Source organism: Pseudophryne corroboree, chromosome 8, assembly GCF_028390025.1.
Source record: "Pseudophryne corroboree isolate aPseCor3 chromosome 8, aPseCor3.hap2, whole genome shotgun sequence".
Lineage (NCBI taxonomy): Eukaryota > Metazoa > Chordata > Amphibia > Anura > Myobatrachidae > Pseudophryne > Pseudophryne corroboree.
Window position 1 is genome coordinate 183667118 of NC_086451.1, and position 22789 is coordinate 183689906.

Genomic DNA, 22789 nt, shown 5'->3' on the forward strand with positions numbered 1-22789 from the left:
CTCCAGTCTTCGGCACGCGGTGGCTGAATGCCGAAAGTGGCCCGCAATTCTTCGGGCCACCGACAGCATCTCTTGCACGCCCCTGTCGTTTTTTAAATAATTCTGCACCACCAAATTCAATATATGTGCAAAACATGGGACGTGCTGGAATTTGCCCAGATGTAATGCACGCACAATATTGCTGGCGTTGTCCGATGTCACAAATCCCCAGGAGAGTCCAATTGGGGTAAGCCATTCTGCGATGATCTTCCTCAGTTTCCGTAAGAGGTTGTCAGCTGTGTGCCTCTTCTGGAAAGCGGTGATACAAAGCGTAGCCTGCCTAGGAACGAGTTGGCGTTTGCGAGATGCTGCTACTGGTGCCGTCGCTGCTGTTCTTGCTGCGGGAGGCAATACATCTACCCAGTGGGTTGTCACAGTCATATAGTCCTGAGTCTGCCCTGCTCCACTTGTCCACATGTCCGTGGTTAAGTGGACATTGGGTAAAACTGCATTTTTTAGGACACTGGTGACTCTTTTTCTGAGCTCTGTGTACATGTTCGGTATCGCTTGCCTAGAGAAATGGAACCTAGATGGTATTTGGTACCGGGGACACAGTACCTCAATCAAGTCTCTAGTTGCCTCTGAATTAACGGTGGATACCGGAACCACGTTTCTCACCGCCCAGGCTGCCAAGGCCTGAGTTATCTGCTTTGCAGCAGGATGACTGCTGTGATATTTCATCTTCCTCGCAAAGGACTGTTGGACAGTCAATTGCTTAATGAAAGTAGTACAAGTGGTCTTCCGACTTCCCCTCTGGGATGACGATCGACTCCCAGCAGCAACAACAGCAGCGCCAGCAGCAGTAGGCGTTATACTCAAGGATGCATCGGAGGAATCCCAGGTAGCGGAGGACTCGTCAGACTTGCCAGTGACATCGCCTGCAGGACTATTGGCTTTCCTGGGTAAGGAGGAAATTGGTGGTGTGGTTTGCAGGAGCTTGGTTACAAGAGGAAGGGATTTAGTGGTCAGTGGACTGCTTCCGCTGTCATCCAAAGTTTTTGAACTTGTCACTGACTTATGATGAATGCGCTGCAGGTGACGTATAAAGGGAGGATGTTCCGAGGTGGTTAACGTCCTTACCCCTACTTATTACAGCTTGACAAAGGCAACACACGGCTTGATACCGGTTGTCCGCATTTGTGTTGAAATAATTCCACACCAAAGAGCTGATTTTTTTTGTATTTTGACCAGTCATGTCAATGGCCATATTCGTCCCACGCACAACAGGTGCCTCCCCGGGTGCCTGACTTAAACAAACCACCTCACCGTCAGAATCCTCCTTGTCAATTTCCTCCCCAGCGCCAGCAACACCCATATCCTCATCCTGGTGTACTTCAACAGTGACATCTTCAATTTGACTATCCGGAACTGGACTGCGGGTGCTCCTTCCAGCACTTGCAGGGGGCGTGCAAATGGTGGAAGGCGCCACCTCTTCCCGTCCAGTGTTGGGAAGGTCAGGCATCGCAACCGACACAATTGGACTCTCCTTGGGGATTTGTGATTTAGAAGAACGCATAGTTCTTTGCTGTGCTTTTTCCAGCTTAAGTCTTTTCATTTTTCTAGCGAGAGGATGAGTGCTTCCATCCTCATGTGAATCTGAACCACTAGCCATGAACATAGGCCAGGGCCTCAGCCGTTCCTTGCCACTCCGTGTCGTAAATGGCATATTGGCAAGTTTACGCTTCTCATCAGACGCTTTCAATTTTGATTTTTGGGTCATTTTACTGAACTTTTGTTTTTTGGATTTTACATGCTCTCTACTATGACATTGGGCATCGGCCTTGGCAGACGACGTTGATGGCATTTCATCGTCTCGGCCATGACTAGTAGCAGCAGCTTCAGGACGAGGTGGTAGTGGATCTTGAACTTTCCCTATTTTAACCTCCACATTTTTGTACTCCATTTTTTAATGTGTGGAATTATATGCCAGTATCAATAGCAATGGCCTACTACTATATATACTGCGCACAACTGAAATGCACCACAGGTATAGAATGTAGATGGATAGTATACTTGACGACACAGAGGTAGGTACAGCAGTGGCCTTCCGTACCGTACTGCTATATATACTGGTGGTCACTGTGTCAGCAAACTGCAAAACTAAAATGCACCACAGGTATAGAATGTATATGGATAGTATACTTGACGACACAGAGGCAGGTACAGCAGTGGCCTTCCGTACCGTACTGCTATATATACTGGTAGTCACTGTGTCAGCAAACTGCACAACTGAAATGCACCACAGGTATAGAATCTAGATGGATAGTATACTTGATGACACAGAGGTAGGTACAGCAGTGGCCTACCGTACCGTACTGCTATATATACTGGTGGTCACTGTCAGCAAACTGCAAAACGAAAATGCACCACAGGTATAGAATGTAGATGGATAGTATACTTGACGACACAGAGGTAGGTACAGCAGTGGCCTTCCGTACCGTACTGGTATATATACTGGTGGTCACTGTGTCAGCAAACTGCACAACTGAAATGCACCACAGGTATAGAATCTAGATGGATAGTATACTTGACAACACAGAGGTAGGTACAGCAGTGGCCTACCGTACCATACTGCTATATATACTGGTGGTCACTGTCAGCAAACTGCAAAACTAAAATGCACCACAGGTATAGAATGTAGATGGATAGTATACTTGACGACACAGAGGTAGGTACAGCAGTGGCCTACTGTACCGTAATGCTATATATTATATACTGGTGGTCAGCAAACTGTGCAAAACTGAAATGCACCTCAGGTATGGATGGATAGTATACTTGACGACACAGAGGTAGGTACAGCAGTGGCCTTCTGTACCGTACTCCTATATATTATATACTGGTGGTCAGCAAAATTATGCACTGTACTCCTCCTATATAATATTATACTGGTGGTCCCCAGTCCCCACAATAAAGCAGCACACTGAGCACAGATATGGAGTGTTTTTCAGGCAGACAACGTATACTGATGGTCACTGGTCAGCAAAACTCTGCACTGTACTCCTCCTATATAATATTATACTGGTGGTCCCCAGTCCCCACAATAAAGCAGCACACTGAGCACAGATATGGAGTGTTTTTCAGGCAGACAACGTATACTGGTGGTCACTGTCAGCAAAACTCTGCACTGTACTCCTGCTATATAATACAGCTGCTCCCCAGTCCCCACAATTAAGCAGTGTGAGCACAGATATATGCAGCACACTGAGCAGGGCCGGCTCAGCGGTTTGCAGCGCCCCGGGCGGGCTATAGGGGCGTGGCTGAAATGTGCGGTGCGCGATGACGTCATCGCGCACCGCCCAACAAAGGTCCTCTCCATGAAGGGAAACTAGACGCTACGCGTCTAGTTTCCTTCATGGAGAGGACCTTTGCTGTGCGGTGCGCGATGACGTCATCGCGCACTGCACAGTAAAGGTCCTCTCCACGAAGAGAAACTAGACGCTAGGCGGGGGACAGCGGCAGTGGGGGGGCACAGCACTGGGCACACCACTGACAGCAGCAGCAGATCTTGCCATGGTGCGGCGCCCTCCGGATGGCGCCGGCGCCCTCCGGAAGGCGGCCCCCCGGGCAAAAGTCCTGCAAAAGTCCTGCTTGCCCGTGGCAGTATCCGCTACTGACACTGAGCACAGATAAGGAGCATTTTTTTCATGCAGAGAACAGATAAAACTGGTGGTCACTGATCAGCAAAACTGTGCACTGTACTCCTCCTATATTAATATACAGCTGCTCCCCAGTCCCCACAATTAAGCAATAAGTAAAGCAAGCACAAATATTTGCCTCTCCCTAACATTTCCAATGCACGAGTGAAAATGGCGGCGACGCGCGGCTGCTTATATAGAATCCGAAACTCGCGAGAATCCGACAGCGGCATGAGGACGTTCGGGCGCGCTCGGGTTAACCGAGCCATACGGGAGAATCCGAGTATGCCTCGGACCCGTGTAAAAATGGTGAAGTTCGGGGGGGTTCGGTTTCCGAGAAACCAAACCCGCTCATCACTAGTTATCAGGCGGTCACAGCGACGCTCTCTGGATTATCTGATTGTCACAGCGACGCTGTTTGAGGAAATTAAATTATAATACATAAAAAAATCTTTTTTATTAACTAAAATAATTGTGGATAAGGTTAAATTCATATTCTTCACCTAATTCACTCATAAAAAAAAACCCTGTCAATTTCTGGGCAGTTTTTTGGGGAAAAAATCATCAGTTAAGTGGTTAACTGATGGTCACAGCGATGCTCTCTGCATTATCTGGTGGTCACAGTGACGCTCTCCGCATTATCTGGCGGTCACAGTGACGCTCTCTGTATTATCGGGCGGTCACAGAAACGCTCTCCGCATTATCAGGCGGTCACAGAAATGCTTTATGTATTATTGGGTGGTCACAGCGACGCTCTCTGCATTATCGGGCAGTCACAGCAATGCTTTCTGGCAGTGACAACGATGCTCTCCAGAGAGCTGGATTAAGGCTTTTGGGGGGCCCGGGGTACTTAAGAGAGGGGGCCCTGTCGGCATTTTAATTGTCGGAATGACGATGTCATTATGTGAACGCTGGCATCCCAACCGCAGGGATTTATCTAGGGATATATCTATATATACTAGGTGCTTCATCGCGCCCTACAGGCGCTCTTCACACTGTCAGAAGGGGCTACGCACCCTTAACCCTTGCACGCCTTTCTGGGGTGCAATATATGTATTATATGGAGTATTACCTGCATTCCTAGCTTTGTTAGTGGTTAAATATTGCACAACAAAAGGGCGTTCGATGGTGAACGGGGCGTAGTCCCTTGCGACGGGGAGGTGTTGGGGGAGTGGGTTCCGCGGATGGTGGAGGTGGTCCGAAGGCGGTGCTGGTGGGGGAGTGGCAGGGCTGTCGCAGGTGGGTAATGGCAGGTGCGGGGCTGTTGCGGATGGGGGAGGGATTCCGGAGGCGCTGCGGATGGGGGAGGTGTCCGGGGAGCGTGGGGGAGGGGTGGGTGCGGGGGTGCCGTGGGTGGGGAAGTGGCAGGTGCGGGGCTGTTGCGGATGGTGGAGGGGTTCTGGAGGCGGTGCGGATGGGGAAGAGCCTGGTGCATGGGTGGGGTAGGGGATCCAAAGGTGCAGTGGCCGGTGGAGGGTCAGGTGCGGGGTGCGGCAGATGGAGGAGGGGGTCCAGAGGCACTACAGTTGGTGGAGGGGCGGGTGGCGTAGGGGGTCTGGTGGTGCCGGGGTGGGGGAGGGGGTGCAGCGGAGGAGGCCGGGGGGCGCTGTGTGTGGGGGAGCGGCTGGTGCGGATGGGGGAGGGGTTCCGGAGATGCTGCGGGTGGGGAAGGGTGCGTCTGGAGGGTAGGAGGTGTGGAGGCATTGTGGGTGGGGGAGGGGGGGTGCAGCGAATGGGGCAGGGGGGGTTCGGGAGGGTCCATATGTGGGGGAGTGGTGGGTGTGGGGCTGTTGCAGATGGGAGAAGGGTAGGGGGTCCAAAGGTGCAGTGGGTGGGGGTGCCACGGGTGGTGGAAGGGCAGGGGCGGGGGTTTGCTGCAGATAGGGGAGGGGGTCTTGAGGCGCTGCGGGTGGGGAAGGGTGCGGGTGTTGTGGGTGAGGTAGGGGGTCTGGAGGCAGTGGGGGGCGGTTAATGGGGGAGGGGCTGCAGGTGGTGGAGGAGCGGGTGGGATAGGGGGTGCGGAGGTGCAGTGGGTGGTGGCGAGGCGGGTGGGGTACTGGGTCCGAAGGTGTCGCGGTTGTGGGAGGGGTGGGTGTGGGGATTCAGGGGATGGGTCCGGGGGTGCAGCGGATGGGGAGGGGTGGGAGTGGGGCTGTTGCAGATGGGGAAGGGGTTCCGGAGGCACTGCAGGTGGGGAAGGAGGTCCGAAGGCGCAGTGGGTTGGGGTGGGGGTGCCACAGGTGGTGGAGGGCAGGTGCGGGGGTTTGCGGCGGATGGGGTCTGGAGGCAATGCAGGTGGTGTAGGGGTGAGTGCTGCGTGTGGGGTAGTGGGTCCGGAGGTGTCACGGTTGCGGGAAGGGTGGGTGCGGGGTTGCAGGGGATGTGGGATGGGTCTGGGGGTGCAGCGGATGGGGGAGGGGCGGATGCAGTGGTGCTGCAGGTGTGGGAGTTGCAGGTGTGGGGGTGCAGCAGATGGGGATTGGGTCCAGAGGCGCTGCAGGTGGTGGAGGGGCGGGGTGCCACTGTAGGATTTACAGCAGATATCAGTGCGCATAATCTCTGTTGCAGTTAGTGAGGGTTGGTGATGGTGTAAGAGGGGTGAGGGCCAGTACACAGGCAGGCAGCAGGATGAGGGGGACAGGGCATAGTGACGGGGAGTATTTTGCAGATGAAGGCGTGGGGTACAGGTGTGACGTCACAGCGTGCGTACCATTGGTCTCATGTGTGAGGTAAGGATGTGCCGGTCGTGGTGGCCACTAACCTTCTGGCTGCTGCTGTGAGATTGTGACTGGAGAGGGAGGGTGCTCAGACTCAGCAGCAATGGGTCGTGGGCAGCATTCCTTCCTGGCCCTGTTGCACTCCACATGGTCCGCCCCGTCTGACGGGCGTCATGCCTCCAAACTGTCTGGCTGCGGCAGCTGCTGTTATCAGGGTGCATGGGGTCCGGAGCCCTGTGGTCTGCTTGTCACTCGCCAGGCATGGTGTTTTCCCCGGAGAGCAGCGGTGAGCGGCATTAGGCTGCAGATGGAGGGAGCTCCGGCACAGCAGCAATGGTGATCAGCGAGTGTCCCGTCCTGGTGCGGTCCCGCTGCACATGCTCCGCACTGCTTGCCGCTGAGCATGGCAGCCCTTGTCTGTCTGCTGCAGATGCTCATATCGCGGTGGCTGAGCTAGCGCCCCCACCCTGGGGTGTGGATGTCATGCGGCAGGTATGGTGTGTAGCCGGGAGAGGGGCTGCGGGCGGCCACCCGCTGCCTGCAAGTACCCGCCGTATCAGCGCTGTTCCCCTCCCTGCAGATGCGGTCAGTGGCTGTGGTGTACTTCTGCTACCGCTGGCCATCCTCACCTCCCTATGCTGTAGGTAGGGTCTTGTGCCTGACTGCTGCTGGCACAGGGTATGGGGCAGCTCCCTGCAGCAGATGCAGTTGACTCCGCCCAGCGTTAGAGGGCCAGGCAGGCACAGAGTCACAGGGCTATTATATAGGTCGTGCCCCTATATCAGTGATGGCTAACCTTGACACTCCAGCTGTTGTTGAACTACACATCCCAGCACGCCCTGCTACAGTTTTGCTATTTGGCCATGCTAAAACTGTTGCAGGGCATGCTGGGATGTGTAGTTCAACAACAGCTGGAGTGTCAAGGTTAGCCATCACTGCCCTATATTAAGGCTGAATCGAACAAACTGAATTCTCTCATAGGGAACTTCTGAGATGGGGTGATGGTGTTTGAGGGGCTACACCTCAAAAATGATTGGACGTACTAAGCTGAAATTTGGCATGCTAAATTTCAGGGCAAAATAATAAAAAATGAGGAATTGGGAGTAACCTAAAGATTTTTGGGAAGGCATAACTCAGGATAGAGGACAAATAAAGACTTGGGGTTTGTTTTATTAGATTGAGCATGTCCCAGTGTAGTGACTTTTGGGGTTGTGCTTTTTCAGAAAGTTACAGGGTTTTTTTAATTACGAGAAATTTTGCCCATCATAGAAATAGGGCATTTAAATTTGTTGCGGCTGCGCAGTGGCCGCCAGCAGGGGGTGTACTTAGAGAGGCTTCAATTGAGAGCACAAACATGGCCGACATCTCTTGCTAAGAGGAATTGTGTGAATTAGACATGTGTATGCAGCAGTGGCGGCGGCAGAGCGGGAGGAGGTTCAGGGGCAGCTGCAGCAGTTTATTCCTGCTGCCGGGCTGCCCCTGTCACTACAGAAGCGTCGGAAGCTGGGAGGAGGTTCAGGGGCAGCTGTGGCAGTCTATCCCTGCTGCCGGGCTGCCCCTGTTGTGGAGCTGTGTTCCTGCACTCTGCCCGCTCCCAGCGCCGGGCGAGCAGCAGTATGCAGGGGATCTATATCCCCTGCGGTTCCAGGCCATAGACAGCGTTGGGGCACCTTGTCTGTCCCCAGCGCTGCTTGTGCAGTGGCGACGGGTGTCCGGTGCTGGGACCATGCATTGGTTCCCTGCACCGGACCAGAAGCGGCGATGGGCAGCGCCGCGGAAGCGGCGCTTCAAACTTGGCACCGATTCGGCAGCCAATGAGAAGCGTCGGTCACGGCATTTCAAATCCGGCACCAGCCAATCACGGGCGGCCGTGGCGAGCCAATCAGCGCTCGCTGTGTCAAGGCCCGCCCCCGTGACGTCAGACACTGCCTAGACCTGGAGAAGAGAGGACGCCTCCGGGGAAGAGGAGCAGCGCAGCAGGCCGCACGGAAGAGGCCAGAAGACGCCGGGCCCACCAAAGAAGATGTCCAGTGTTGGCTGTACATGGAGAAGAGGCGACAGCGCTGCTGGCCAGGACGGGCCAGCGGAAGAAGAGTGAAGGACCAGACCGGAGAGGTCACCAGGGGTGGAAAGCAAAAGAGATGACTGGCAGGCCTTTGCCGAGTGCTCCTGCCACCTCCCCTCTCCTCCCTAGACCATCAGGGATCGGGCATTAGGCCCTTGGGAGATCAGTCAGGCCTCAGGCCTGTGGGTGCAGTAGGCGGGCACTAGGCCCGGGGCCAATATCAGGCATTAGGCCTGTGCCTGTAATAGAGGGCATTAGGCCCTAGTGTAAGTGTGAGCAATTAGGGAATATGGTGACCCTGGGCATTAGGCCCAGGTCACCCAGCAGGCCCCATGATAGGTGGGCACCAGGCCCGTGGCTAAGTGTCAGGCCTCTGGCCCGTGGTTAATTAGGGGGCATTAGGCCCAGAATAAATTGTGCTCCCCCGGTGAATAAAGGGTGGTACTGGTCCCCAGGCCACTGTAACGTGCATGTGTAGGCAGGCCCACAGGTCTTGAGCCCCTGGTAAGTTAGCTCCTTCCTCCGTTCTGTGTGTCCGGCTACCCCTGCTGCTCCCCCCCGTGCTGTGTGCCAGGCTCCCCCGCTCCTCCCCCCGTGCTGTGTGCCCGACTCCCCCGCTCTTCCCTCTGTTCTGTGTGCCCGGCTCCCCTGCTCCTCCCCCTGTGATGTGTGTCCGACTCCCCCGCTCCACCCCCCGTGCAGTGTGCCCGGCTCCCACGTTCCCCACCTTCTGTGTGCCTGCCTTAACCGCTCCTCTTCCCCTGTGCTGTGTGCCCAACTCCCCCGCCTCTCCCCCTGTGCTGTGTTCTCGGCTCCCTCGTTCTCCCCCCGTTCTGGGTGCGTGGCTCCCCCCTCCATTCTGTGTGCCTGGCTCCCCCGCGCGTCCTCCCCCCCATGCTGTTTTCTCAGCTCCCCCCATTCTGTGTGCCTTGGCTCCTCCCCTGTACTGTTTGGCCACCTCCCCCCCCTTCTGTGTGTCTGGCTCCCCCGCGCCTTCCCCGTGCTGTGTGACTGGCTCCACCCCCGTGCTGTGTATCCTGCATTTGGCTCACCCTGGTAGTCCCCTGCGCGTCATCCCCACTCATACAGTGCCCTGTGTGTCGCCTCCCCATACAGCCCCTATGCCCTGCGTGTTGTCCTGTACAGTCCCCTGCGTGTCTCCCCTCATACAGTCTCCTGTGTGTAACACCCCCCCTGTACAGTCCCCAGCAACCTCTGTGACACACCCCCTATATAGTCCCCTGTTGCCTGCAAGCTGCCCCCTTTACAGTCTCCTGTGCCCTTTGTCCCCCCCCCCCTCCCGCGCATACGGTCCCTGCGCCCTTCATGTCACCCCTCCTGTACGGAACCCTGTGCTTTGTGTTTCGACCCCTTCAGTACATTCCCCTGCATCCTAAATGTCGCCCTCTTCGCCCTGTGTGTCCCTTTCCCCCGGTACTGTCGTCTGCGCCCTGCATGTCACTTTCCTCCAGTACTGCCCCCTGCGCCCTGCATGTCACCCCCGTAAGTCCCCTGATCCCTGCGTGTTGCCCTCTGTACAATCCCCTGCTCTTGCGTGTCGCCACCCACATAAAGTCCCCTGTGCCCTGCGTTACCCTCCCTCGTACAGTCCGTGTGTTGTCCCCCCATATAGTCCTCTGCGTGTCACCCACCCCTATACAGTCCCCTACGTATTGCCTCCCATACAGGTCCCCTAAACTAAAGTCTCAGGTAACAAGCGTTTAACAATACGAGTGACAGGTAAGCAGGAAACAGGTGCACAGTTGAAGCAGGCTGGTTATGGAGTCTATACTACAGTCTCAGGTAACCAGCGTCAGCAATACAAGCGGCAGGTAAGCAGGAAACAGGTGCACAGTTGAAGCAGGCTGGTTGTGGCTTCTATACTACAGTCTCAGGTAACCTGCGTCAGCAATACAAGTGGCAGGTAAGCAGGAAACAGGTGCACAGTTGAAGCAGGCTGGTTATGGCTTCTAAACTAAAGTCTCAGGTAACCAGCATTTAACAATACAAGTGACAGGTAAGCAAATTAATTATTAAACTGCTGGGCGGAGCTTACATGAAAGGACTATAGATACCAGCATAACTCAGTTGCAGATAAGCACATTACATTGACTCTTAAACTGCTGGGCGGAACTTGCATGAAAGAACCACAGATACCAGCATAACTCAATTGCAGATAAGTACATTTACATTGACTCTTAACCTGCTGGGCGGAGCTTGCATGAAAGGACTACAGATACCAGCAGAACTCAATTGCAGATAAGCACATTACATTGACTCGTAAGGGCCCTACACACTGGCCGATTTTTTGAAAGATATGAACGATCTCGTTCATAAATGAACGAGAACTCGTTCATATCTTTCAGTGTGGAGACTCCTGCGATGAACGATGCGCGGCCCCGCGCTCGTTCATCGCTGGTCTCCCGTCGGCTGTGCATGCAGGCCAATATGGACGATCTCGTCCATATTTGCCTGCACTTCAATGCAGCCGCGTGACGGGGGGAGTGAAGAAACTTCACTCCCCCCGTCACTGTTCCCCCGCCGCCGGGTCGCTCGTCGGCCGTATCCGCCGTCGGGCAGCTCGGCGGTGGGTCGGCCAGTGAGTAGGGCCCTTTAAACTGCTGGGCGGATTTTGCATGAAAGAATTATAGATACCAGCATTTCTCAATTATAGATAAGCAGATTCACATTTACTCTTAAACTGCTGGGCGGAGCTTGCATGAAAGAACTACAGATACCAGCATAACTCAATTGCAGATAAGCACATTCACATTGACTCTTAAACTGCTGGGCAGAGCTTGCATGAAAGAACTACAGATACCAGCATAACTCAATTGCAGATAAGCACATTCACATTGACTCTTAAACTGCTGGGCGGAGCTTGCATGAAAGAACTACAGATACCAGTATTACTCAATTGCAAATAAGCACATTCACATTAACTCTTCACCTGCTGGGCGGAGCTTGCATGAAAGGACTATAGATACCAGCATTACTCAATTGCAGATAAGCACATTTACATTGACTCTGAAACTGCTGGGCGGAGCTTGCATGAAAGAACTACAGATACCAGCATAACTCAACTATAAACATTAGCTTAAGACACACCCCTCTTCAATTATAATAAACCTGAGGGTACCGACTATCAAAGGGGAGCCCAAGGAGCGTAGGGGTGCCTACCCCCTTTTATTAAATAAAATATTCCCCATTTGCAGAGTTTTGCAGCGGAGGGCACAACAGGGTCAGAGTATGGCAGCGGAAGGGCGATCAGGGTCTCACCACCTGCTGCGGCGCTTCTGCCACCTCCGATCGGCTCCCGAATATTCTGTGCCACCCGGGATGCAAAGCACAGCGCCGGGAAATGCACTCTGGTCCTGGGCTCTGCGCTCCGTACACCTCTTCCTGACAGCCGACAACGTCTTCCGATCTCCTCGCCGGGGGTCTTCTTTCCTCTCCACAGGCGTCCGGTCCATGTCACGGGTCACCAGGGTCCTCTGCGGCGGTCGTCCTCTGCGATGCCTGCTTCTCCCCAACACCGATCCTCCGCGAAGCTCTGCTCTTCCGCGATGGTCCTCCCCTTCATCCGGCAGTACTTGGGTCAGCTCCGTCCTCCGGCTCCCTCGTTCTTTTTTTCCACCGCTGGCAGCCGCTTCTTTTAAAGGGAAAAGTCTCCTCTACTCCACCCACGGTCTCTCTTTTTACTGGATCTCCCCGCCGGTCGTCACCCGCCCCAGAGTCCTTTTCCCCTGCAACTTCAGGGGTCCAATCAGCACGGGGCCCTAATTCCCGGGTTTGCTGTTACTGAGGCCGGGGGGAATAATTTCGGAGGGCTGAAGGCGCCAAACTCAGGGCTCTTCTGCCCTGCAACTGCAAGGGGGTCCAATCGTTGACAGCTCCATTTCCCGGGGCTGGTTGTTACTGAGAGAGGGGGAATATTGTGGAAGGTTTGAGATGCCCATTTCTTTTCTTTCATGTCAGGAGTTGTCAGGCATCTATCACACAACCCTTGCTAATCTATGGGCCATTTGCATCCATACAGTGTAAAAGGGGCTCTATTACCTGCAAAAGTACGCATTAAAAAAAAAAACTCCCTACAAAATATAGGGTATTACATTCTCCCCCCTAAAAATATACGTGTCCTCATGTATACTAACACAAATTCTTCAAATTCCAGATAACCAATGCATTTACACGCTTGATTAACATGACTATTGGTTAATATAACTCCGTTCCTTCCATTTATCAATGCATAAAGGGGGAATTCCTCTAGTGCTTCTTGAAGAATGTCTAAGTTCTCCATCCTCAATTTTTGGTACAGAGGTTGTTACAATGTCTTCAGACTCGTTCCCAAGTGGGGAACACTCAACTGAAATAGGGAACCCAATGAACCACAGCATATCTAATGGATTGCAATATTGATGGTCTGCAGGGAAACTTAACCTCTCTGTCACGGGAGCACCCGAGTCCGGTACATCCACCATGGGGGTGGTGCAGAGACGCAGGCGATTTCGATGAACAGTTTTCTGCTTAACTCCATCGGTAATCACGTATGTTGGGAATTCCGGGTTTGGGGTGGTGGACACCAGGTAGGGGACCTCTTCCCACCATGAGTCCAATTTGCTACGTCAGGCATTCTTTCTAAGCCACACCCTATCTCCTATTTGTAGAGGTTCCGCAAATGCTTGCTTGTTGTAACATCTTTCTTGTTTATAGTGAACTTCTTCCATCTGCCGTTTAACCAACATTTTGGCTTCTTTGATTCGCTCCTGATGCTCTTTTATCTAATCTCCCCTGGATGGGTAAGCGTCATCAATCAAGGTGGGTATATCCAACTTGTGTATATTCCTTGGGCGACAAGGAAGCCTTCTTTGTCGCCCAAACATTAAGTAATAGGGAGTATATCCAGTGGAGCAGTGCTCGGTATTATTGTACAGAAACGTCAGTTCTGGTAACAGACTAGGCCAATCCAGCCTTTGCGGTAACGGAATAGCCCGAAGCATGTTTATCAGAGTCTGGTTTATCTTCTCACATAGACCATTGCACTGGGGATGGTATGCCATTGTCCTCATTTTATGACACTGATAGAGCTCGCACAATTCTCCAAATAGTTGAGATTCAAATGCTGTCCCTTGATCAGTTAAAATCTGTTCTGGGTAGCCATACGGTTGAACGAAATGTTTCCAGAAAGTGACGGCGGTGGTTTTTGCTGACAAATCTCTTACCGGGACCGCAACAACAAATTTTGTGTAATGATCGTCAAGGCATACTGATATCCACTGCGACTACCTTCCAATTTGACATGGTCCAATGCCACCAGCTCCAAAGGTTGGGAACTCATAATGGGATGAAGAGCAGCAGAACTCAATTGCAGATAAGTACATTTACACTGACACTTAACCTGCTGGGCGGAGCTTGCATGAAAGGACTACAGATACCAGCAGAACTCAATTGCAGGTGAGCACATTTACATTGACTCTTAAACTGCTGGGCGGAGTTTGCATGAAAGAACTATAGATACCAGCATAACTCAATTAGAGATAAGCGCATTCACATTGACTCTTAAACTGCTGGGTGGAGCTTGCATGAAAGAACTACAGATACCAGCATAACTCAACTATAAACATTAGCTTAAGACACACCCCTCTTCAATTATAATAAACCTGAGGGTACCGACTATCAAGGGGGAGCCCAAGGAGCGTAGGGGTGCCTACCCCCTTTTATTAAATAAAATATTCCCCATTTGCAGAGTTTTGCAGCGGAGGGCACAACAGGGTCAGAGTATGGCAGCGGAAGGGCGATCAGGGTCTCACCACCTGCTGCGGCGCTTCTGCCACCTCCGATCGGCTCCCGAATATTCTGTGCCACCCGGGATGCAAAGCACAGCGCCGGGGAATGCACTCTGGTCCTGGGCTCTGCGCTCCGTAAACATCTCCTCCCGAAAGCCGACAACGTCTTCCGATCTCCTCGCCAGGGGTCTTCTTTCCTCTCTGCAGGCGTCCGGTCCACGTCACGGGTCACCAGGGTCCTCTGCGGCGGTCGTCCTCTGCGATGCCTGCTTCTCCCCGACACCGATCCTCCGCGAAGCTCTGCTATTCCGCGATGGTCCTCCCCTTCATCCGGCAGTACTCGGATCAGCTCCGTCCTCCGGCTCCCTCGTTCTTTTTTTCCACCGCTGGCAGGCGCTTCTTTTAAAGGGGAAAGTCTCCTCTACTCCACCCACGGTCTCTCTTTTTACTGGATCTCCTCGCCGGTCGTCGCCCGCCTCAGAGTCCTCTTCCCCTGGAACTTCAGGGGTCCAATCAGCACGGGGCCCCAATTCCCGGGCTTGCTGTTACTGAGGCCGGGGGGAATAATTTTGGAGGGCTGAAGGCGCCAAACTCGGGGCTCTTCTGCCCTGCAACTGCAAGGGGGTCCAATCGTTGACAGCTCCATTTCCCGGGGCTGGCTGTTACTGAGAGAGGGGGAATATTGTAGAAGGTTTGAGATGCCCATTTCTTTTCTTTCATGTCAGGAGTTGTCAGGCATCTATCACACAACCCTTGCTAATCTATGGGCCATTTGCATCCATACAGTGTAAAAGGGGCTCTATTACCTGCAAAAGTACGCATTAAAAAAAAAAAACTCCCTACAAAATATAGGGTATTACATATATATAGGGGTAGTGAGGGGAACCACTGATCTGCAGTCAAACAAGCAGTGCATGCTGACAGGAGTCGTTGAAGAACGCTTACAGCAGAGCCGGTGACAGGCAGGGGAAAGACAACCTGCCAGCATCTGTGGAAGACAGTGCTCCTCAGGAGTGAGAGCAGAACCAGAGATCTCGGTATGTGTGTGTGTGTGGGGGGGGGGGGGGGGGGGGGGGAGCGGCATTTAACACACACCCAGCACCTGATACCCACCTGACACACACAAAGGCAGCACCTGACACACATATACACACAAGCACAGCATCAGACACACTAATGTACACATGCAGTGCCTGACACACACACACACATGGCATTTAACATGCACAAAATCTAACACACACATATACACTCGCAGCACCTGACACTCACACACACATATATGCGCACAGCACCTGACACACACACACACTCTGTAGACGTGCAACACCTGACGCACACACATATACATGTGCAACACCTGACACACACACTTGCAACAGCTGACACTAATATAAACATGCAGCACCTGACACACAGACACACACACACAGACATGCAGCACCTGAAACACACACACACACACAGACATGCAGCACCTGACACACACACAGACATGCAGCACCTAACACACACATACACCCGCACCACCTCACACACACATACATGCACAGCACCTGCCACTCACACACACATAGATACGCAGCACCTGCCACTCACACACACATACAAGCGCAGCACCTGCCACTCACGCACACATACACCCGCACCACCTAACACACACATACACGCGCAGCACCTGCCACTCGCACACATACATGCGCAGCACCTGCCACTCCCGCACACATACACGCGCAGCACCTGCCACTCACACACACATACGCGCGCAGCACCTGCCACTCACGCACACATACACACGCAGCACCTGCCACTCACGCACACATACACGCGCAGCACCTGCCACTCATGCACACATACACGCGCAGCACCTGCCACTCACGCACACATACACGTGCAGCACCTGCCACTCACGCACACATACACGCGCAGCACCTGCCACTCACACACATACACGCGCAGCAGCTGCCACTCACACACACATACACGCGCAGCACCTGCCACTCACGCACACATACACGCGCAGCACCTGCCAGTCACGCACACATACATGCGCAGCACCTGCCACTCACACACACATACACGCGCAGCACCTGGCACGCACACATACACGCGCAGCACCTGGCACACACACACACACATACAGGTGCAGCACCTGGCACACACACATACACGCGCAACACCTGGCACACACATACATGCGCAGCACCTGGCACACACGTATACACACGCAGCACCTGGCACACATGTATAAACGCGCAGCACCTGGCACACACACATACCGCGCAGCACCTGGCACACACGTATGACACCTGACACACACGTACGTGCACGACACCTGACACACACACACAGGCACGGGTGCGACACCTGACACACACACATACGTACATGCGCGGCACTTGACAAATACACGTATGTACACGCACGGCACCTGACATACACACGACTCCTGACACGCACACACGTGCGTACATACATGTGCGACACCTGACACACACCCACACATATGTACTTACATGCTCAGCACCTGACACACACAAGTGTGGCAGCTGACGCACACACACGTACGTACACGCGCAGCACCTGACACACACGCGTGCGTACGTACGTACATGCGCAGCACCTTTCACACACGCGTGGCACTTGACACACACATGTATGTACACGCGTGGCACCTCACGCACTGGGTGACCTCAATTAACCTACCGTAGACCGCATAGTTCCCACCATTGAGTATAATGGAAGATCACGATCCTCCATTATTGCCTAAGCACTCCCGGCCTGATTGGCTGTGCGCTCCTGGCCTGTCAATCAGGAGAACGCCATGACGTGGCGCTCCCTGATTGGCTTCCGGGTCCTCTAGTGACAGGAGTCAAGAGGGGTCCCGGCATTCGGAGAAAGGGAAAACATGTCTAAATATGTATCCCCTTTAGTTGCAAGGACCGGGTTGTTTCTTTTTTGTTTTGTTTTTTTACTCCTGTGGATGCCTACTTGGAACGAAGAGGATCGTTCTCCGCTGGATTGTTGGTGATTATATTTTTTCTTTTTTTACAGGTAACCTAAGGGATTCATCTGGAGAATGGGACATGAATGGCGGCGTGGGATGTATGTAAGTGTGAGTGTGTGTGTTTTAATAAACTTTTATACTTTCCCAGTGTGTGTGTCTTTATTAGAATATTTCTTCTGTTGTGGAACTACAGGTACCAGTGGGCCCTTTAATGCCCTGCATGCTGGGACCTGTAGTTCCAAAACAAAATACAATATATATATATTGTATTTTTTTACACTTTTAATGGCTATCAGCTCTGGCCCTTGGGTGCCCGTGGGGGACCCCTTTGTTTAAGGGGGCCACTCCCCCAGGGAACCCGTGTCAGGGGTGACTAGTTGGGGTGAGTGATGCTGCGGGCGCAGGGACCTGTATAAAAGTGTCCCCCCGTCTGTGAATCTGTGAATTAGCAGCTCCACCATTGTGTGAGTGACAGCAATCTCACTCTGTGAGAGTGCTGAATCTGCACTTACCCACAGGCTATGATGGCATACCATATCTGTATTGCGCAAGGAACACGTCCATTAAGGCGATCGTAATTTCATTGCTTTTTGGAGTTTGAGTGGAAGAGTTACAACATGTTTCTGAAATGCCAGATCATGTGTAAGAAGCCTTAATGGAACATGTGAAACCGTAAGGTTTATTGTCTATGGAATATGTCTGTGTCTGCCCGCTGTGCGTATGTGTGTGTGTCTGGCCGCTGTATGTGTGTGTGTGTCTGCTCGTTGGGGGTAATTCCAAGTTGATCGCAGCAGGATTTTTGATAGCAACTGGGCAAAACCATGTGCACTGCAGGGGAGGCAGATATAACATGTGCAAAGAGAGTTAGATTTGGGTGTGGTGTGTTCAATCTGCAATCTAAATTGCAGTGTAAAAATAAAGCAGCCAGTATTTACCCTGCACAGAAACAATATAACCCACCCAAATCTAACTCTTTCTGCACGTGTTATATCTGCCTCCCCTGCAGTGCACATGGTTTTGCCCAGTTGCTATAAAAAATCCTGCTGCGATCAACTTGGAATTACCCCCGTTGTGCGTATCTGTGTGTGTGTGTGTGTGTGTGTGTGTGTGTGTGTGTGTGTGTGTGTGTGTGTGTGTGTCAAGCCACTGTGAATGTGTGTGTGTCAGGCCACAGTGCGTATGCGTGACAGTTTGTGTGTCAGGGCACTGTGCATATATGTGACAATGCATATGTCAGGCCGCTACGCATATGTGTCAGGCCACTGTGTATATATGTGCATGTGTGTGTGTTAGGCCGCTGTGCATGTGTGTCATGTCACTGCATATGTGTGTGTGTGTGTGTCAGGCCACTGTGCGTGTGTGTCAGGCCTCTGCGTATTTGTGACAGTGCATATGTCAGGCCTTTGTGCACATGTGAATCAGGCCACTGTGCATATGTGTGTTAGGCCACAATGTGTGTGTGTCAGGCTTCTGTATGTATATGTGCATGTGTGTGTGTCAGGCCACTGTGCATGTGTGTGTGTGTGTGTGTGTGTGTGTGTGTGTGTGTGTGTGTGTGTGTGTGTGTGTGTGTGGCCACTGTGTGTATATGTGTGAGTGTGCCCAGTTGCTGTTCGCGTGTGTGTCAGGCCATTGTGCATATAAGTGTCAGGCTGCTGTCCATATATGTGCGGGTGTGTCAGGCTGCTGTGCGTAATTGTGCATGTGTGTGGGTCAGGCCACTGTACATATATTTGCGTGTGTCAGGCCACTGTGCACATCTGTGTGTGTGTCAGGCCACTGCGCATATATGTGTGTGTGTGTGTCAGGCCGCTGTGCATTTATGTATGTGTGTGTCTGGCTGCTGTGTGCATTTATGCATGTGTGTGTCAGGTCACTGTGTGTATATGTGCATGTGAATTTGTGTGTGTCAGGCCGCTGTGCGTATAAGTGCATGTTTGTCGGGCTGCTGTGTGTGTGCCAGTCTGCTGTGCATATATGTGTCAGGCCGCTTTGCGTATATGTGCATATGTGTGTCAAGCCGTTGTGCATATGTGCATGTGTGAGTCAAGCTGATGTGCGAATATGTGAGTGTAAGGCCGCTGTGAGTATATTTTTTGGAAAAGGGACACAAGGTCCGAACAGACGCTGCACAGGTGAATAGATGAGGTTTTAGGAGATACTGATTTTGTAACCAACCAATTAAGGAAAAAATTCACAAAAAAGGCCAAAAGGCCATTACAAGAATCAAACGGGGTTGGAGGTGCGCCACTAAGCTATTTTATAGTATTTTTTGGGGGTGGGGATTCTTAGTGTGAGCCACTAGTGGGCCTTCCACTAAAAAGGTGCTTATTGTGTGGCGCACTCTTTTATGAAATGATTATTGTATATTAAAAATTAATAAATCTTTAATTCTATATTAAAAAATATCACAAAAAAACAGGCATATTATCCAGTCTGATTGCCTGAGAGTACAGAAAGGGAAATATGTGCTAAGTAAAGGTATAAATACACAATGCACAATAATGTATGATGCAGTAAACTTATATCTATGCAGATATAGGAGAAAAGATTATTATTAAATTGAAATTAATCAAGCAACCGTGAGATATTAGTGAGCTTAATCAGCTGTGAGTATATGTAAGAGTGTATGTGTTGTCACGTCTAGCAAAGTTTGGGGATCCGGCAGTTGAGACTTGCCCAAGGAGGTAGCAGGCTGGGGAAGAACAAAATGAGGGGGTTGGATATAGTTCCTTTGCATGGGATACGGAGCAATGAAGGATGTCGGCGGAGTTTGAGAGTCAATGAAAAGTATTTATTATGTACAGAGAAAAGGTAGAAAACTGAGGTTGATGAACGGTGACTTGAGAACGTGGTCGTAGACAAAGAACAGTGCAACTGTGGGTGAGTGTAAAACGAGGCGGAAGACAAGAATCGTGGACTGCGACTTATGAGATGAAACTGCGGTAGAGGAGCTGAGAACTGTGGACGGTAGTTTGGGTCGTGACTGGAGACAGAACTGTAGACTGTGGCTTGAAAGATGAAGCTGGAGATAACGAGCTGAGGACTGTGAATGGTGGTTCGAGGACTTGGCTGGTAGCAAGAATCTGCGGACTGTGGCTTGAAGGACGAGGCAAGAGACCTGGGGTCATCCGTGCCCAAAGGGTCTTTTCCAAGAGCGTCTCCACGGGCAGCAGCAGGCTAGGAACGGGAAAACTGCAGCAGCAACTGAGAACTGGCAAAGCAGGGTTAGAAGTACCAGAATACAGCAGGAATCCTGGGAGCACAGGCTAAAGCACCTACAACAGGGTTGTAACTTGAAGCACTGGCATCCCTGTCCTAAACCAGCCCCCTTTTATAGGAAGAATTCTCCCTGGATTGGCTGGAAAACTAGGAACAGGAATTATGTCAGAAACTTGGTCTCCAACATGGCGGCGCCCAGTAATGCAGACATTTTCTGACAACATGCTGCTCACTGCCCCTGGTCTCCTATGCAACGGCTTAGCGAAAGCGAGCTGCTGCTGCAGCAGCGTCCCGCAGCCACGAGCGGACCCCCTCAACGCCATTACCGCTGCCTGTACCCTTGAACCAAGCGCCGCAGCCCTCCACCGCCGCTGCCCGGCCGCCCGTGAAGCCCGCCCCGCGGCCCCAGCGTTCCGGTAAGACCCCGGACGCTGACAGTACCCCCCCTTTTGCGGGTTGACTCCGGACACCTATAAGGTTTAGCTGGAAATTTGGCATGAAATGTCTGAAGAAGTCTTTGGGCATGGATGTCCTCTGCCTCTACCCAGGACCTTTCCTCAGGTCCATATCCCTTCCAATCAACTAGGTACTGGAGGCGACCATATCGTTTGCGGGAGTCGAGGATCTTATGAATCTCAAATTCGTCTCCTTGTGTTGACTGGATCTTGGGTGATTTAGGTAGAGCAGCTCTGAATCGATTGAGTACCAACGGTTTTAAGAGAGAAATATGAAAAGCGTTAGGGATTCTTAAATGTAGAGGTAACTTCACCTTGTAAGCCACAGGATTCAAAACTCTTTTGATTGGGTAGGGCCCAATAAACCTGGGAGCAAACTTCTTAGTAGGAACCTTCAATCTTAGGTTACGTGTGGAAACCCAAACCCGATCTCCCACTTTAAGACTTGGTACCGCTTTTCGCTTTAGATCTGCGTAGGTCTTATACTTCTCGGATGTCTTGAGCAAGGCCTTGTGTATTTGTCTCCAGGTTTCAGTAAATTGTCTAAGTGTTGACTCTGCGGCAGGAACCTCGAGTGTAGGCAGGAGTTGGAAGTCAGGAACTTTCGGATGATAACCATAATTAATGAAAAATGGAGAAGATTTTGTGGCAGAGTGATAAAGATTGTTATGGGCAAATTCTGCAAATGGGAGGAAGTCCAGCCAGTCGTCCTGAGAGGAGGACATGAATAAACACAGAAATGTCTCTAGGTCTTGGTTCACTCTTTCTGTTTGACCATCCGTTTGAGGATGATATCCTGAGGAGAAATTCAATTTCACGCCAAGAGCAGAACATAGGGATCTCCAAAACTTGGCCACAAACTGGGGACCTCTATCAGATACGATTTCCTGCGGTAATACATGGAGACGAAAAATCTCTGCTATGAATAATTTTGCCAGCTGGCATGCTGAAGGAAGACTGGCCAGAGGAACAAAGTGTGCCATTTTAGAAAATCGATCAACTATGACCCATACGGTGTTCCGTCCGCCAGACACAGGCAAATCAGTAATAAAGTCCATAGAAATATGTGTCCATGGTCTTTGCGGCACAGGTAGCGGATGAAGTAACCCGGCTGGAGGACCTTTAGGACTTTTATGCTGAGCACACTTTGGACAGGCAGCCATGAATTCCTGTACATCAGTCCTGAGATGAGGCCACCAGTAGGAGCACTGAATGAATTTGAGCGTTTTATGACCACCCGCATGGCCCATGAAGGAGGAGGAGTGAGCCCATGTAAGCAGTCTCTTGCGAAGATTTGGAGCAACGAAAATCTTTCCTGGAGGAGGAAGTGGAGAGGTATTGGTTGCTAAAAAAGAGGTGGAGTCTAAGATGTATTGTTCTTTTGAACGGTCAGAGGGTTCTTCAGAACTCAAGGAACGAGATAATGCATCTGCCTTTTTGTTGAGGGACCCTGGGCGGTAACTAAGTTTAACGTTGAAACGGGTAAAGAAGAATGCCCATCTTGCTTGACGTGGATTCAGACATTGGGCTGACTGTAGATACAGGGGGTTCTTATGATCCGTGGTTACCGAGATTGGATGCTGAGCTCCCTCCAACAAATACCTCCACTCCTCAAAGGCTAACTTAATTGCTAGTAATTCTTGTTCCCCAATAGCGTAATTCTGCTCAGCGGGGGGAGAATCTTCACGAGAAGAACGCACAAGGATGGACTTTCTTGTCCTCGAAGAGCTGAGATAAAACTGCTCCCACTCCTACCGTGGAGGCATCGACTTCCACCAGGAACGGATGACTGAGATCAGGTTGTCGAAGAACAGGAGCGGTCATGAAGGCCTTCTTTAACGATGAAGAGGCTTCTAAAGCCTC